At 32.9% G+C, this 17,142-nt stretch overlaps 1 protein-coding gene across 1 annotated transcript in view; it reads left to right on the top strand.

Annotated features, from left to right (window-relative positions):
- Nucleotides 1–2,481: 2,481 nt before the first annotated feature.
- LOC106708411 (connectin) overlaps nt 2,482–17,142 on the top strand; it is a 33,687-nt gene continuing 19,026 nt past the window's right edge. The window contains exon 1 of the mRNA XM_014499910.2: nt 2,482–2,522. The gene's annotated coding sequence lies outside the window, so the exon portion shown is untranslated. The remainder of the gene's footprint in view (nt 2,523–17,142) is intronic.

The following is a 17,142-nucleotide window of genomic DNA, read 5'->3' as shown; positions in this document are numbered from 1 at the left end:
CTTGAAACATTACTTATTAAGCACTATTTACATGATTTGGTTCCGCACAATAATTGCGGGATTTGCACCCTCAACCATGTAAACGGATATCAGTATCCAAACCCTTAACCACTAAGCTATTGGCGTTGTTGATTTTAATTTGTAATGGATATAGTTATAGTTTGTTGCACTTAACTTTTATACATGTTTCATTTAAATAAAAAATGGTGTCAAAACAAACAAAAGAAGCTCATAAACAATTATACACCCAGTGTACCTCGGTCTGAATCTCTGCTTGAACAAACTCTTCACGGCCTGAAAAATGGGAGCTCTAGACGACGCGAGTGAAACACTCACTGCAAATGAGACTCCTTTCATCTTGTTGTGGGGATCTCACGGCTTATTTACGAGTACACCGTAGACAGACCGTCTGTTAGGAAAAAGGATGTTCTCGTCCCAACAACCCATTCAAAATAATTGCACCCGGATAAAACGTCAAATGTGAATTCAAAGTTTTTTTTGTTTTATTAAATTGAAAACATACAAGTTTTCTGGTTGACACAGTTTTCTTTACAAATAAATGTTTATTTCTAAAAGCATTTGAAAAACCTGGAGATAGTGAGATTTTAAACGTGTGTTAATTACATGCAAAGAAAAATAACAAACATTTTGGAATTATAACTCTGAAAGTAACTAAAAATATGGAATGCTTTTGTTTGAAAAGCTTGTTCTGAGGGGGTTGGTTCTGAAATCATCGAACAACTCTTAGATCGTATTTCCATTTACCGGTTAGCCGCGCGACTGTCTTTTGTATCAAATCACGTATCTTATTTCCACTGGTGCGAATGCTGTACTATATGACAGCAGCGCGCGACCAGTCCCTCAACAAAGTGGAAATTGGTACTAAAAAAAAACTTGAGAGGTGTCAAGGGACACCCGGATGGAACGAAGTTCCTTTCGATTAATTAGTGAAGGAACCAATGTTTATTCTATGAATAAAAAAAAAAAACTTAAGTCTTCATAAGAAGTACATTTTATTTCTATGAATTTTCGTTATATATTGTCACGTCGTTGCCATGGTGAAGTAGCGCTCATTCGTCGTTAACATACTTACTATAGCAAAAATTGTCGTGACAACTTTTCGTAAGAATTTTTTCCGTCTAGCCCCCTTTCACAACGCGCGATAAGGAACTTCGTTCCAACAATGATAGATTCTCATGATCACATCGTTACCAAACCGTAGCAGTAAATTCGTATAACATTGTAAATGGCTGAGTAACATCAACTGTGAATAAATTTACCATCAATATAATTCAAAAGCCTGTAATTTGGTCGCCGTCACTTCCGAGCGCGCGACGCGATATACGGCACCTACTAATCTAGTTTACATTCAAGCAAACTATAGTCGGACTCTTTCACACATAGTATGAAAGACGAAGCTAGTTGCGCGCCGATATTGGAAATTTGATGTATCAACGACGAGCAAATGATGAGGATGCGATCCCAATAATAGATATTGTTGTAATATTATTTTCATAATAACTTCAATGTCTGAAAATGTAGAGGATATAAATTAATTTTCAAAGACAAAACTAAGTAAAAGTTGGTTTCTTTGAACAAAATCTCTGCTTAAAACATAACCCTGTCATTATCTTTGAAAAAACCAGAGATAACAATATTATTTAAATGGAGATTTTGGCCCTAAAAAACCCACAGTTATTATTCAGTTTTTTGATCAGATAATTTTTATTACGTATAATTGATATTAGACTGTTTTCATATCTGAAGTTGATAGATACGATACTATCAACTTAAAATATGAAAATTACCAGCAGAAAAAAATTATTGTACATATTAATATATCATGAAATATTTTTAAGAGCAATACATATTCTCCTCACTTCTATTTCAGACGTTAATTATATTAATACAATATACCAAATACGTCAATAATATTAACTAGATTAATAGGGTTAATATTGATTTACTAAAATATTGTAACAACGTTTGACGAGACGTATGACTAAGGTTTTTAGATTAATTCTTCGTTGGCTTCCGTTAATGTTAAAATTTACTCACGTAGTGTCGGTGACAGCTGGCAATATTTCTTTGTCCAAATTGTTAATATTTTCCTTCTGGCAATTTCGACATGTCGACAATATTGCTACATTATGATAGCAATAAGTTCTTGAAACGTAAAAGGAAATAGTTACTTGTTATAATATCCACTTAGTTACCTGTATTTTAATATATATAATATATATATGTATATATATATATATGTATATATTTTAAATTGTGGTAAATTATTAATATTAATATGTGGTTAACATTTTAATATACTATTAATTACCCGAGTTCTTATTAATCCCCCGGTTTTCACTGTCAATACTATTATTATCTCATATTTTTCAGTGAAAATGAAAGAGATGGCAATAATGTTAGGCAATGTTAAGTTCAAGTTATATTGAAATTTAATAATTTCATTTGTTTTTGTTTACAGGAACATCAGCACTATATTTCAACGGCCCTACTAAATCTTGGTAAGTTCTTAATAAATAACCTAATAAACTTGGGATGAACCTAATAATAAAATGATAGTTTATTATTGTACCTTACATGGATAGATGGGTGGTTGGATGGCTGGATGGATGTTTGTTTGAAGATATCTCCAGAACGGCTGCATGAAACTGGATGAAATTTGGGATAGAAGTAGAGCATAGTCCCGAAGAACACGTAGGCCACTTATTAAGGTTTTTTTTTAATTCCGTGAGGGCGGAGTCGCGGGCGATAACTAGTACATAAATACATACATACGAAAAACATTATCCTCTTGTTAGTAAAAAAAGTTGTCATCAAGTAATAGAAGCTATCTAATATTCCACTAACATTTTCAATCAACCAAAATTAATTACGAACTAGTCCGTAACGATTTCGATAGCCATTGGCCGTTGTATTGCTACGTTATTTAGGATTATGATGTGTTAAACATTCCGACCACATTCTGTTTCCATTGGGCAGTTCTGCGTTAGTATGTAACAATAAGTGATTAATTCAGATCATTTCAAATATCGTATTTAATGTAGCAATAAAATGAACTATGACTCTTTTAGAGACTTTAAGTTTTTAAAGTACATAAGAAACTAAGCTTCCGAATTCGGATTTCTGTACAGATAAAATTCAAAATGTTTGAAATCTAAATTATAGTTCTGCACGTTTAATACTCTATTACTAATCAAGTTTAATTCATACATGTATAATAATATGTCACCAAATGCAAAAATTTTTTCAGACATAATTGATAGTTCAGAGAAAAGCGCATCTTCACTTTCAACGGTACAGTTTTAACTGAAAAATCAGATTGTTTATACACGTGTAGGCAAAACTGTGAACTGTACAGTTTTACTGAAAGTAAAATTTTAACCGTTCAGTTCGACTGTTCGGTTAAAATTAAAGATTTGTAGCTGACTTAATACGTAAACGTTAATCTTACATCGAACAAAATAAAATATTTCCTTTACATTAAAGTTATTATATTAAATTTGTTATGAAATTTAATACTTAGAATATAATAATATCTGAAATTAATTGGGAAAACAATCTCAATTAATTTAGGTGCCGATATATTGTAAATAGACTAAGCGTTGAGATGGTTAACATTGTTTGCGTGGGTGAATCTCGCTAACTAAATTCAACGTTTCCGAGATCAAAATCCTCGTTTAAAACATATTGTTATCTCTGTTTTGTCTAAGATAATGACAGGAATGACGATATGTTATACACAGATAATTTGGTCTCAGAAACCAACGGTTAATGAGATACGTACTTGAGATATACATTTTAACGATAAGCAATTCAACTATAACTTATAACGTAATTATTGGAACGAAGATCCTTATCGCACGTTGTGAAAGGGGGCTAAACGGAAAAAATTCTTACGAAAAGTTGTCACGACACTTTTTGCTATATAGTAAGTATGTTAACGACGAATGAGCGCTACTTCACCATGGCAACGACGTGACAATATATAACGAGAATTCATAGAAATAAAATGTACTTCTTGTGAAGACTTAAGTTTTTTATTCATAGAATAAACATTGGTTCCTTCACTAATTAATAGAAAGGAACTTCGTTCCATCCGGGTGTCCCTTGACACCTCTCAAGTTTTTTATATATTTAATGTTCCCCACATGAGCAGGATAAAGCCAGCAAGATGACGATAAATATGCTTAATTTTTTTTTTACTTTACATTGTCTTTTTTTTACAAAAATACTTCTTAAATTAAGAGCTTGGTATCATTAAATATTAAGATCTACTAAGTCACAAAAAAAAAAAACATTAAATATTAAGAATAAGCCTGTAACTAGTCTTAATATCATGTACGTGACATAAAAATCATGTAGCAGCAAATGCCATTTGGAATATAGCCAAGTTTCTATGCCCTGCGGTTAACAGAAATCAATTTTGGAATCATTTGCTTTTATCGATACGTTATATTCTAGGTCACGTATTAAATTTTAATGTAATCAAACTGCTTTTGAAAGTAATATGTGAGTATGTATACCAAATTTTAGAAGAAGAAAAAATAGCGAATCTAATATTTATCGTTGTGTCGTTGTTGGTCAATAAAATTAATGTTTTACGTATTTTACAAGAGAAAACTGTGTGAAAATACATATCGGTAAATTATGAAACTTTTTTAAAGATTTCTATAAATGCTTATTTATTTTTCTAATTTTTATTTTGTGACTGAGTAGTCACTATTTGCCTTGAAGACACATTTCCAGCTTCAGGCATTTACAGCTCCAAAGCATTTCCAGCTTCAGGCATTTACAGCTTCAGGCATTTACAGCTTCAAAGCGTTACAGCTTCAGGAAAGTATAGCTTCAAAGCATTTGCAGCTTCAAAGTGTTTACAGCTTCAGGCATCTACAGCTTCAAAGCGTTTACAGCTTCAGGCATTTACAGCTTCAAAGCATTTACAACTTCAAAGAATTTACAGCTTCATTATTTTACTAATAAATAGTAACTAACTACTACTAATAAATAATTATCATTATATTTACTATTCCCCTTTTTAGTTGATATAATTAGGATAGTATTCGTAGATATTTTCGGACAGCAAAACATCACAAATACTTTCTAAGCAAGAGATAACGAGGGTAAAGATGGCGCGCGCTTAGCATTAAGTAGAAAGCGCCTAAACATATATATCACTAGGATTTATTTAACGTTAGACGTGGATTACGTAGAATGTAATTTGGAAGGAAAGTTCTTAGAAAATACAGTGAATGATTTTTAAATAATTTGTATTAGTAAAAGATGACAATCATTTTACCTTTATTGATTTATTTATAAGACAACACCAGTCTATATCACTACATTCCTGGACATATTAAATTCGAGAAGATCTTCTTCCCTATTGCCTTTCTAAGTATGCTTCATGATTAAATATTAACCTATTGGTAGGGGGCCATTAGTTGAAATTAGGCCGCGATTCATAAATTAAAAAAAAAAATATTCTTCTGTGTATAACTTCATCAGAGTCCCGGTTTTCCTTTTGCGGATTTTTTTTTATTTAGAATAATCTATATTTTGTATAAAATATTTAATCTAACTCCACTCTTTTTTCTCATTGGAAATATCTAATTGGGTTAATAATAAATAACCTAGTTGGCAACCTCATTATTTTGCATAATATAAAAAGAAAAAAAAATCTCTTTAATCATAACATATATGCCCACATCGTTCACAGATTAACCGAGTATATAAAAAGGTTAAATGAAATTCAACCTTTGAGTAAACGCTGCAAATAATCGCCGGCAATATTTGTTATAATTCTTATTTTACTGAGTAAACTGTGCCATATGTTCCGAGAAGTGTTTTTATGTTCTGCCATTAAATATTTATTATGCCAATAAATTACTTTTCATATAATTCAAAATAAAATTCTATTACCGGAATAATATTGCAGAATATTATTTATAAGAAACTAGCTTTTACCCGCGACTCCGTCCGCGCGGAATAAAAAATAGAAAACGGGGTAAAAACTATCCTATGTCCGTTTCCCGGTTCTAAGCTACCTGCCCACCAATTTTCAGTCAAATCGATTCAGCCGTTCTTGAGTTATAAATAGTGTAACTAACACGACTTTCTTTTATATATATAAGACTAGCTTTTACCCGCGACTTCGTCCACGCGGAATAAAAAAAATAATAGAAAACGGAGTAAAAATTATCCTATGTCCGTTTCCTGGTTCTAAGCTACCTGCACACCAATTTTCAGTCAAATCGATTCAGCCGTTCTTGAGTTATAAATAGTGTAACTAACACGACTTTCTTTTATATATATAGACTAGCTTTTACCCGCGACTCCGTCCGCGCTGAATAAAAAAAAATAGAAAACGGGCTAAAAATTATCCTATGTCCTTTTCCTGGTTCTAAGCTACCGGCCCACCAATTTTCAGTCAAATCGATTCAGCCGTTCTTGAGTTATAAATGGTGTAACTAACACGACTTTCTTTTATATATATAGATATGGAGATAAAAATGAGCAGTATATCAGTTAATAATAAAATAACATATTTACTATATCTACAGAAGTTATTTATAGCACGCTCCATGCCACGTCCATTGTTTCGTATGAAATTGAACTAGCCAGGCGAGTCATTGGCGCTGAAAGTATCAATTTGTATCAACATTGATGAGTTTAATGATTCAAGTACGACTAAATTATAGTTGAAGGAAAAAGTCGTGGCTTTGGCATATTAGAGAATAGACGTGGATTAAGTCAGTGAAATTGTTGGGCTTCGTTTTGGATTGGAAGAAATTTTCCAAGTTAACGGCCAATCATCAGCTCTACAGAGGCCCTAAAAGAAGAAGTTCCGATTGACATCCCTCTTTTTATCCCAATATACGTAGTGTGACCTCTAGATCAATTTTGCGTGAAATTGATCTGGAGGTCATACAACCTCTTCCAAGGCCTTTTTTTTTTTTTTAAAGTCTGGAAATGCATTTACGCACCCCTACGCCGGGCTGTGCAATGGCGTAGGGAGTGTGGGACTCGCCGGCCGCAGAAGGCGAACAGAATACCCACTAAAACCAGACTGCCCTCTGACGCGTTACGGCGGGGCCACGGGAAACGCGTTAGCTTACTTCCGTGACCCCGCCTGCGTTTGGCCCTAAGGGGCCCTCAATTTTGAGGCGTGGGGAGAAGGGCAGCAGCAAATTGCCGCCTCCTTCTCCCCACTCTTCTGCGCCGGAGCGGGGGCGCTAGGGGATCCCCTTCGCGCTCCCGCTCCGTCTCCTCCTTCTGCGATATGACAGTTTCGCAGAAGGAGGAGACCGCGTTCCAAGACCTCTCACTTCCAAACATGGCGCGCACGACGCCGGGAAGTGAGAGGTCGCCGCCTATCGCCACCACCAGGGTGCGGCGCTCTTCTGTCCAGGCGCAGCACACTTCAAGTGTGTGCTGCGCCGTATCCTCATCGGCGCCGCACCCGTGGCAGCGCATCGTCTCTTCCCTTCCGATCCGACACAGGTACCGCCCGAAACAGCCATGTCCGGACAGCACCTGTGTCAGTCGGAAGGTAAGGGAGCCGTGGCTCCTCCCACACCACTCCGGGAGCTGTGGGCGTATGGCCTCTATGGTGCGCACGCCATATTGGGCGTGCGCTAGGCCACTCGCCCAGAGCTCCACGGTCGTCTTTCTCCTCGCCTCCCGGGCGCGGGAGAGCTCCTCTGGCGACCTCTTCCAAGGCCTACCACTACCGCTGTAATCCTCCACAAACATATTTAAAGTTCTCCTAACTTTTTATTTTATCAATGGTGCTACTTTCAGAATTTTAATATCGTTTGTATAATTATTTAATTCAAGTTAACATTATTTGAATTAAACTAGTATGGGTAATGATATTTAACATGGTGCAACTAACGCGCGTTACAATTCAGCCTGCTAAGTGCTTTATAGTCTTGGAACGTGACCAAGCCGGCGAGCATATTTCACACGAAGCAGTATTGTTTCATGAAATTATGTGAAGAGGTGTGCGATTACCACTGTATAAATTTATTCCGTAGAACCATTTTCGCATAAAATATACGCTGATATTGTCATTGTTATGTTTGTTTATAGAATAAATATTACTATAACGGGTGTAAATGGAATCACAACAGACATGACTACAAAATAGCTGAGTTACAATTACTTTCTGAGACTACAATCTTTGCAGAAACATGTCGTCATCCCTGTAATTATTTTTGACAAAACAAAGATGATATTTTATTTAGAAAGGAGATTTTGGTCCTATTAACACATGGTTAGTAATCAAAGATAACATATTATGCCTTGACAAGATGCTTTGCCTACCATTTAGCAACGGAGCGTCCTATCCTATGCTTCCCATCCTCTGTCAAATCCGTCCAACCCTTCCGTTGCTGTCCTTATAAGAAAAGGGTGGGAAGGGAAAGAGGACTTAAATTAGGCTTGGAGGCCTAACACACTACTCATCAGACAAAACGCTGAACTGTTTCTACTTTACGCCTGTCTTCTGTGAAGTCGTTGTATTTCAGCGGGCGTACCGGCCAAGTCGTGCAACGAATGTTGCCGCTGACGAAAGCCATATTTTCGGGTATTCTTTAATATAATATGTTAAATTAACTAATATGTTTTAAATTACGTTAAAACAATTGACGACGTGAACCATTAATAGTGTACGTGCTGCGCTATTAATCCAGCTAAATTTTCTAGCTTCGAATATTAAACTTTGCACCGTATTAAATCAGGGGTTTATTGTCAAACTATTTGGTGCGTCGCCAACTCGCTTGAATTAGAATAACTATATATCAGAGCCTAGAAAGGTTAGAGGTGGCGTAAATCTTTTAAACTTATTGTTCACTTTATCCGTGAATACGGCAGTTTCTTTGTGTTAGTGGTGCATCTAAAAATAAATTGTTTTCCTTGATATTGCTTTGTTTTCATTTTAGTGCATAAAATAACTTAGTGTAAAATGTTTATTATTTACTTTATTAAATTTATGTAAACAATGTAATCCGGATGGGATTTTATGTAGACAACTAGCTGGTGCCCGCGATTCCGTCCGCGCGGAAAAAAAAACAGAACCATTAGTTATGGGTTCTTCCAGACTATGGTAAACATCTGGGCCGAATTTCATCAAGATCCGTTTACCCATTCCGAAGATACCTTCAAACATCCATCCATCCATCTAAAGTATCACATTTATAATATTAGTAAGATTAAACATTAAATTTTAAAATTAAATGATATTTATTTAATTTTTCTAACAAAATATGGTTATTAAGAGATGGTTAACGTATATAAAAAGTTATGTCCCATTAATACTAACATTATAAAGAAATATTTGAGAAAAGCATACAAAATATGTATCGAATTAACTCAGAAACAACTGAACTGAAACTGAAATTTCAAACATTTTGTAAAATTATGAAAAGTAAATCAATAAAGCTGGCTGGAATAATAAAAAAGATAACAAATTAAAATTAATATTTATGTGAACATTTTTAAAGGTACAACATTCTAATACGAGTACAATCAAGCACACAAAGAGAAAAAACAATCCACTTTATCGCTAAATAAAATGTTATAATTTTGAGTATAAAAACATGTTCGTGTACAAAGATTAAAAAAGCCTCTTCCCCACCTTTGAATAACTCCCTTGATGTAAAGTATTTGCCAATCAAGTTGCCCCGGGGAGCCAAAAGCTTACAAAGTTCATAAAACATGGCCTTTATTATGAAGCTTTACGAAAAAAACATAAGGTTAAGATGTACTATGAAAAACCAGAAGGGGCACAATTTTATACTTTTCAAGAGACTTTAGTTTTAGTTTCAGAGATACTTTGTAAAGATTATCCTAAGAAACGACTCGTGATAAATTCAATGTCTTTTTAGTCAAACGGTTCTTTTACGCTGTGACGTTTCTTTAGGATTGGTCATTTATTTTTTATCCGTAATCCATTTTGCATTATATTATCACCGATAAAAAATACTTTGATCTTTATATGGAACACGAAGATCCCACAGTAACATAATAAAACGTATTACATAAAACAATAATACAAATTACGCATTTCTACACTGCCACTTCTAACATTTTCTGCTGTTTTTTTTTCCAAACGACGCATAACGTTATGCTTCGGTCCCTTGGGATCTCTTAGGTGTTTCAGTTATGATGGGGTCTGTGGTAAGTTATAGTGAATTAGAATGGCAGCCGGCTTCCGAATGAAAAAATTAACAGACCACTTTAGTAATGACTTTTAATACGTACCGCCTTATGAAAAAAGTTAAGCCAGGCCTTGATGTAAAACGACTTCTCTGAACGTATTTCGGGTAAAGGAATTATTTTTAAAATGTTCTGAATTTAATCTTTTGATTCAGAAATTGAAATTGTTTGTAAATAATTCTTGTATATTGTTTGAAATCATATTTATAAATTACTGTAATTTGAGTTTTTTTGGTGAGAGGTCTTTTTACGGCATAACAAAAAAAACTAAAGCTAGATCAGATCATTCAGCCAGTAAAAAAGTATAGATCTACAAAGGTATGACCCGATGGACATAAGTCAAGCTAAATTACGACTAAATTACGATAGCTCACTGGCGAGTTAAAGTCAAAAAAGCATCAGAAGATCCTCGTCGTACTATATTGTCGTGATTCTACCCCACTTCTACTGACTCGGAGAATACCCAAATTTCGGGTTGACTAGGCCATAGTCAACCACGCTGACACAGTGCGGTAACCCGCAACTAACGTTGACCTCACACATATCATTGAATTTCTTCTCAGATATGTGCAGGTTGCATCACGATGTTTTCCTTCACCGTAAGAATGTCGGATAAATGTACATATGTAAATCAAAAATCGAAAAACACATTGGTACATGGCGGGATTCGAACCCAGGACCTACAAATTACAATTTAAATGCTTAACCCCTGAGCCACCGACGCTCTACATAATACATATGTCTAAATACAATTTAATTCGCTTTCTTATATTACGAAGTACTCGCAACTTTATAAAGCGTATTTTACTTTTTGCTTCGTTCATGGTTTTGACGTTCTTCAGTAATCCTGTAGGAGAATAGTTAATTACTACGGCAAAGTTCCTTTATAATTAAAATCTGGTTTTATCAAAACAAGAAAAAGACAACTGAGTTTTTTAATTTATTGAAAAAATAAATTGTATAAGTGATTAATATCCATTCGATTTTATATTTTAATTGTTAGTTTTAAAAAAATGTCGCTAAACAAATTTTACTAGGAAATCTAATAAACCGTTGCATATAAAAAACCTATTATCTATCTGCACGAGAAAAAGCATTTAGTTCACTTCGTTTTTATTTTTTAGCCGACTTCAAAAAGAAGGAGGTTATCAATTCGACTGATTTTTTTTTTTATGTGTGTTATCGCGAAACTCCGCTCCTGGTGGTCCGATGTTGATAAAAATTATTTTAATCGAAAGGAAGTGCTTGCAGGTGGGTCCCTTTTTTTTGTTTTTTTTTTTAAATAACTAGAAGACTAGTAGACTTTGAATATAGCTTCAAAATTTGTTGCGAAAATTAGGGACATTTTTGCTTTCAGCGCTTACGTAGGCTAAACTATAGGACCTACATAAAAATGATGTATGGCGAATTGTAGCTCTGTAAAGGTGCTAAATAAAAGTCCGCGATAGCATATATCTATCTTTTATAGTTTTCTCACAATAACCATTTGTTTTCTTTAGAAACATTAATTAAATTCATGCCCTATTTCCGACGCCATTATTCAAGTTCAGTATTAACCCTTATGTAAATAAATATGTTCATTATCAAGAGAATTTAATGTAGATTTTATTTGCAATTGAAACTATATCATTCTGTCTAATAGTTTAGGAGATATCGTAAGAATAAAATTACGCGGAAACGAAAAATGCTACATCGCGTTACAATGAATAGCACAAATTTGCTTTCTGGGCTTACGTAGGTCAAACAATATGACCTACATTAAAATGATGTATGGAGTAATTATAGATCCTTAAATTTGCTAAATAAAAGTCTTCGGTGGCATATATCTATCATCCATGGATGTCTCACAAAAACCATGTTATTATGAACAAACTTCGATTAAATTGCACACGAAAAACAGCGTCGTAAGCTTACGGCGCTATTATATTATATTCGATATGAATCCTTATCCAAATAAATATGTTTGATGGCTAGAGTATTAAATGCAGATTACATTATAGCCTTTAAACTATGTAATTCTGATCAATAGTTTGGAAGATATTAAATTATTAAAAACTACGCGCATTCGAAAAATGCTACTGCGGCGCGCGGCTGGACAAAATTAAAGGCACGCTACGATGTATTAGTTCGTTAATTTTCAATTTGTATACCGATTTTGATAATTATTTCATTGTTTAAAGGATAAGTGGTTATCTGGTGTATTCTAAATTAGTTTTTGAATTGAAGTACACACATATCAAATAGGAAAGTCCTTTTCTTTATTTGTCTTATTTATGTCCTTATACGTATTAAGGAAATTTGTAATTGAACTTCAAATTCACTAAAAATTAAGAAATAAAACAAACATTTTAAGAAAAAAAAATAGCCGACTTCAAAAAAAAAACTATCTCAAACAAAATGCGCTCAAAAGTAACGTAAAAAAAAAACAATTTCAAACAAAATGCACTCAAAAGTAACATAAAAAAACAATTTCAAACAAAATGCATTCAAAAGTACCATAAAAAACAATCTCAAACAAAATACACTAAAAAGAAACAAAATAATGTCATGAAAACTTCTTTCTTTCTTTCCTCTCTCTTTCAAAAACCCTCTAAACTCTAAAGAAAGTTCTCTTCTTTCTTGTAACATGTCTATATTGTATAATTATTGTTATTTTGGAGTCGGTTTCGGCCTAAGTAGGGACATAAACGTAAGTATATCTCAAATATAAAATGTATAATATTATATTTACTTCGGCCGACACCGACTGCGAAATAACAATAATTATACAATATAGACATGTTACAAGAAAGAAGAGAACTTTCTTTAGAGTTTAGAGGGTTTTTGAAAGAGAGAAGAAAGAAAGAAAGAAGTTTTCATGACATTATTTTTATTTACTTTTTACTTTTAATGGGTAATATTGGCATAGGCTTTGTTTAAAATAAATAGTGTTGATGTCTAACTCACAAAACAATATTGAGCAAATATTTTTTTATCTTTTAATTTATTTATTCATACGTCTAAAGATAAACTAAGACTACTATGGTACCGCAAATTAAATAAATGTTATTGAAATGAATTTAAAAGTACCAAAAATTTTTTAAACATGTGTCTAATATTACGTGTTTTTTGTATCTTACTAATATTGTTAATGTGAATATTTAGATGGATGGATGGATGTTTGAAGGCTTTGTCGGAAAGGCTACTATTTTATTTTTTTTAATTCCGCGCGGACAGTGTCGCGGTCGACAACTACTATATTATAAGTTGGCAAATAAGGCGGCCACCGACCGGTATTCGCCGTAATAGCGAAACGACCGCTGCTAATAGACATCCGCAATTGCAAATGCGTTGTCTACCTTTAACCGACGAAGGAGGAGAGGCACAGAAAGAAAATATTTCCCCTACATATGTGTCCCCTCCTCTATCAAATTAACTTCCCCTACCCATCCTATCCTTATAAGAAAAGGGTGGGAAGAAAATGAAGACTAAAATTTGCACAAAGACTAGTTATATAGGTATTTTACTGATATATGGTACTTACTTATTTTACAACTAAAATTTCGATTAAAAGTATCTATAGTACCAGTAAAATGCACAAAGCACGTAAAAAAGGACTGGTATCTCTATAAATATAACTCATTCTACACACGAAAGCCATAAAATATTAGTTACGATAACAGTTACGTTACCGTTGGGATTATAGCGGTTAATGCGAGAAAAGGAGAAAATTTTATATGGGTAATTCGTGTTGAATTAAAAATATATATTATATTTATATTTGAAATATATAATTATATTTGTAATTAACAAACAATGTTTATATTTGGAGTTAAAATAACCTAAAAGAATTAATTGTGTATCAAATACTGATCTATGTAAACACTTATGATTCCTACGAAATGCTAAGTAATTGGGTATACTCTCATTTCATTGACCAAAAGTCCACAGACAAAAAAACCGAAAACAGAACGGTAATTTAACGTTTTACGGTGTTTTAGGAACACGTTTTTATTTCCTAGAAGCTTCCAAAATGTTTTTTAGGGAGACGTTTTATTTTACTGTCGCCACTCCCGCTTTGTTTTCGTGTTTGTCATCCTCTATTCGTGAAATATATAAGCCTATTTTTTAAAATAGTAAAATAGGATTTTGTGTCCTCAACAATATGTGAAATCTGAAATCTTCGGTTACAGAAAACAATTTGAGTTTCTCTCATGAAATGCAAAATATTTTAAAACTTCGAAATTAAACTACTGTCTAATTTTGTAGGCAATAATTTTGTAGGCAATAATAAAATGTAAATAGATTAAGAAAGAAATTTACTACGAAACTAAAATGAAATCTCTCGTTGATAATACTTGGATAGCCGGTTTCTGACGTAATATAAAATATGGCCTCATTAAGTTGGTATTTTAAGATGTTATCTGCAATTGTTGGTCGTTTGTTTGCTGTTTTACAAAAAAAAATGTTTCTTTATTCTTTGTCATTCTTATTTAATCTATGTTACTTAAGTAAAATCAGAAAACACTGGAATATGTTCACTGGATCTATGAAATACTACGACCTAATACAAGATAGGCGTAAAGGATAAGTTTTTTAGCATATATAGTCTAAGTATATTTATTCATCTATCTAACATAAAGGTATGGAAATGTTCGACTCATTATCTAGTCACGAAAGTTTGGATTATGGTTGAACTGCGTTTTCGCTTTGTTAAACTTCAGACTCACATTGCCGAAAACATCAAAACAATAGAGTGACATTAATGCAAATTTCAACTTTGTTATTATCTGATATTTTCAAGAGGAAAATTCTTACTTAAGTAAAACAAGCGGTAAGTATCAAAACTGAAACGGTTTACAGTTTGAGAGCCGTTTAATTATGGCTCGCGTTTATCCCTTAAAGTTGCGTTTTAGACTTAAAGTGTTTTCTATTATACGCTACGAGAGGATACTCGGGAAGCACTTAATGTTGAGCCCGTTAAGTTTGTTGTTACTCCTTGCTCGCAAATGAACTGAACAAGATATCTTCATAGTTTCATAAATTGTTTTGAAGTACAAAAACATTAAATTTTTCCAAGGACAATATCACAAAGAGTTAACTCATTGAAGATGGCTGATATTAATTGACTAAGTAAAAATTAAATTGCATGAAGTGAATAATGATAAAATATGAAAGAATATAAGTGAAAGAAGCTCTATGTTCTAACTTATTGTATATGCATTTCCAGGAAAGAATCCTTCTTAATCATTACTTTATTTTTCTTTATCAATTTTTTAATGAAGGTGTTAAAGTAGTAATTACCCATAGTTAACATTATACTCAACATTTTAGTAATAAAATAAATGCGAAAGTTTAGATGGATCGATGGATGGATTAGATGGTATCTCCATAACGGTTCAACGGATTTAAATGAAATTTGGCACATATGTAGAACACAGACGGAAATAACACATAGATTAGGTATTAAGTTTTTTTTAGTTCGGCACAAACGGAGTCGCGGGCAAAAGCTAGTAATAATATATGAGTTCAAAATAGTTCATAAAAATTGGTACGCGATTTCCAAGAATAAAATATATGGCTTTATTTATTTATTATTTAGCTCAATAAGAGAACCATTATAAAATTAAAGCATTTAAATGGTCAATAACGTAATCCCTTAGTACATGTTAAGTGAACGACATCTACCTACACAACGGAACAGTTAGTGTAACCGTTAATTACTCTTAGGCGACAGGTAATTATCACCATGTTTTCGTTTATCTTACGAAGTTAATATAGTATGTACTAATCTTCCATGCATCTCTATCAGAAGTGTTTGGATCACACTCTTCTTACGTATATCTTTTTTCACAAAATCTGTCAATACTTTCTATTAAAACTAAATATAATGTACAAATATTTATTCAACGAAGAACTGCATTATCGTACTACGTTCAATAAACTGAACTCTTAGTAAGAAATCAAAGCTTATTCAAATCTTTTCCGTGAACGATTTATTCCGTATAAATGAGGGATATAGCGGCCAAATGCGGATATACCGAATTTATTTCATCTGATCTGTGACGAATTGAGATATGAATTCTATTTGTGAGTTTGATTCATATTTTCTTTGTCGAAATAAATTCAAGATCGACTTTACATAAAGGACATTTTGATGAAGATGCAGAAACCTTTCAATATTGCTGTCGAAGATTTTTTTTATTGGAAGGATAAAACATTTACATACATTTTGTCTTTGGATTTAAATTTGGAATGTCTGGTGAATATTGAAGCATTTACTTCAACAACATTGTGATTTTTATTGACGCTTATAATCAGACTTAAATTGACATTTGATCATCTGTCTTTGATGATGTCATTCAGACCATTGATCCTTTTAATGACTATATTTTTGTAAATTTGTATTTAAGTAAATTCATGTACTGTTTTTAATTAACATAAGATATGTCATGAGTTAAGAAAGTTCAACCAATCGTTTCTAAAAAAAAATACCATTGTATATAAAATATAGACTCGCTCAAAGTTAAGGCAAAATGTTTTTTGTATATAAAAAGGTATTTGATTGAACCGAATCTAATCCACCTAAAATAGACCGAATCTAGGGTTAGTTCTCTCAGGGATCCTAATAAAGAGCTTAGGTTGATCTAATTAAGTAAAGATCCAACTTGCAGTTCGTTAAACAAATAATAGCTTTAAAACTAATCGATGACCTCTAGTCAAAGAAATATTTCTATTCAATATAAAATAATTGAAGTTTCTATTCAATCAATTTCAATTCAATTATAGAATAATAGGCGAAAAACTGAATAAAAATAGTTTTTTTCTTTTCATTCTTTTTAAAGAATAAGATAATAAAATTCATGGGCAACTTCTATTTGACCACTAGAGGTCGTCGGAGTCGAACATTACTCACACAGATTAAAG

Source organism: Papilio machaon, chromosome 14 (assembly GCF_912999745.1).
Source record: "Papilio machaon chromosome 14, ilPapMach1.1, whole genome shotgun sequence".
Taxonomy (NCBI): domain Eukaryota; kingdom Metazoa; phylum Arthropoda; class Insecta; order Lepidoptera; family Papilionidae; genus Papilio; species Papilio machaon.
Note: the sequence above shows the minus strand (reverse complement) of the source record. Positions and strands in the feature narration are given on the sequence as shown.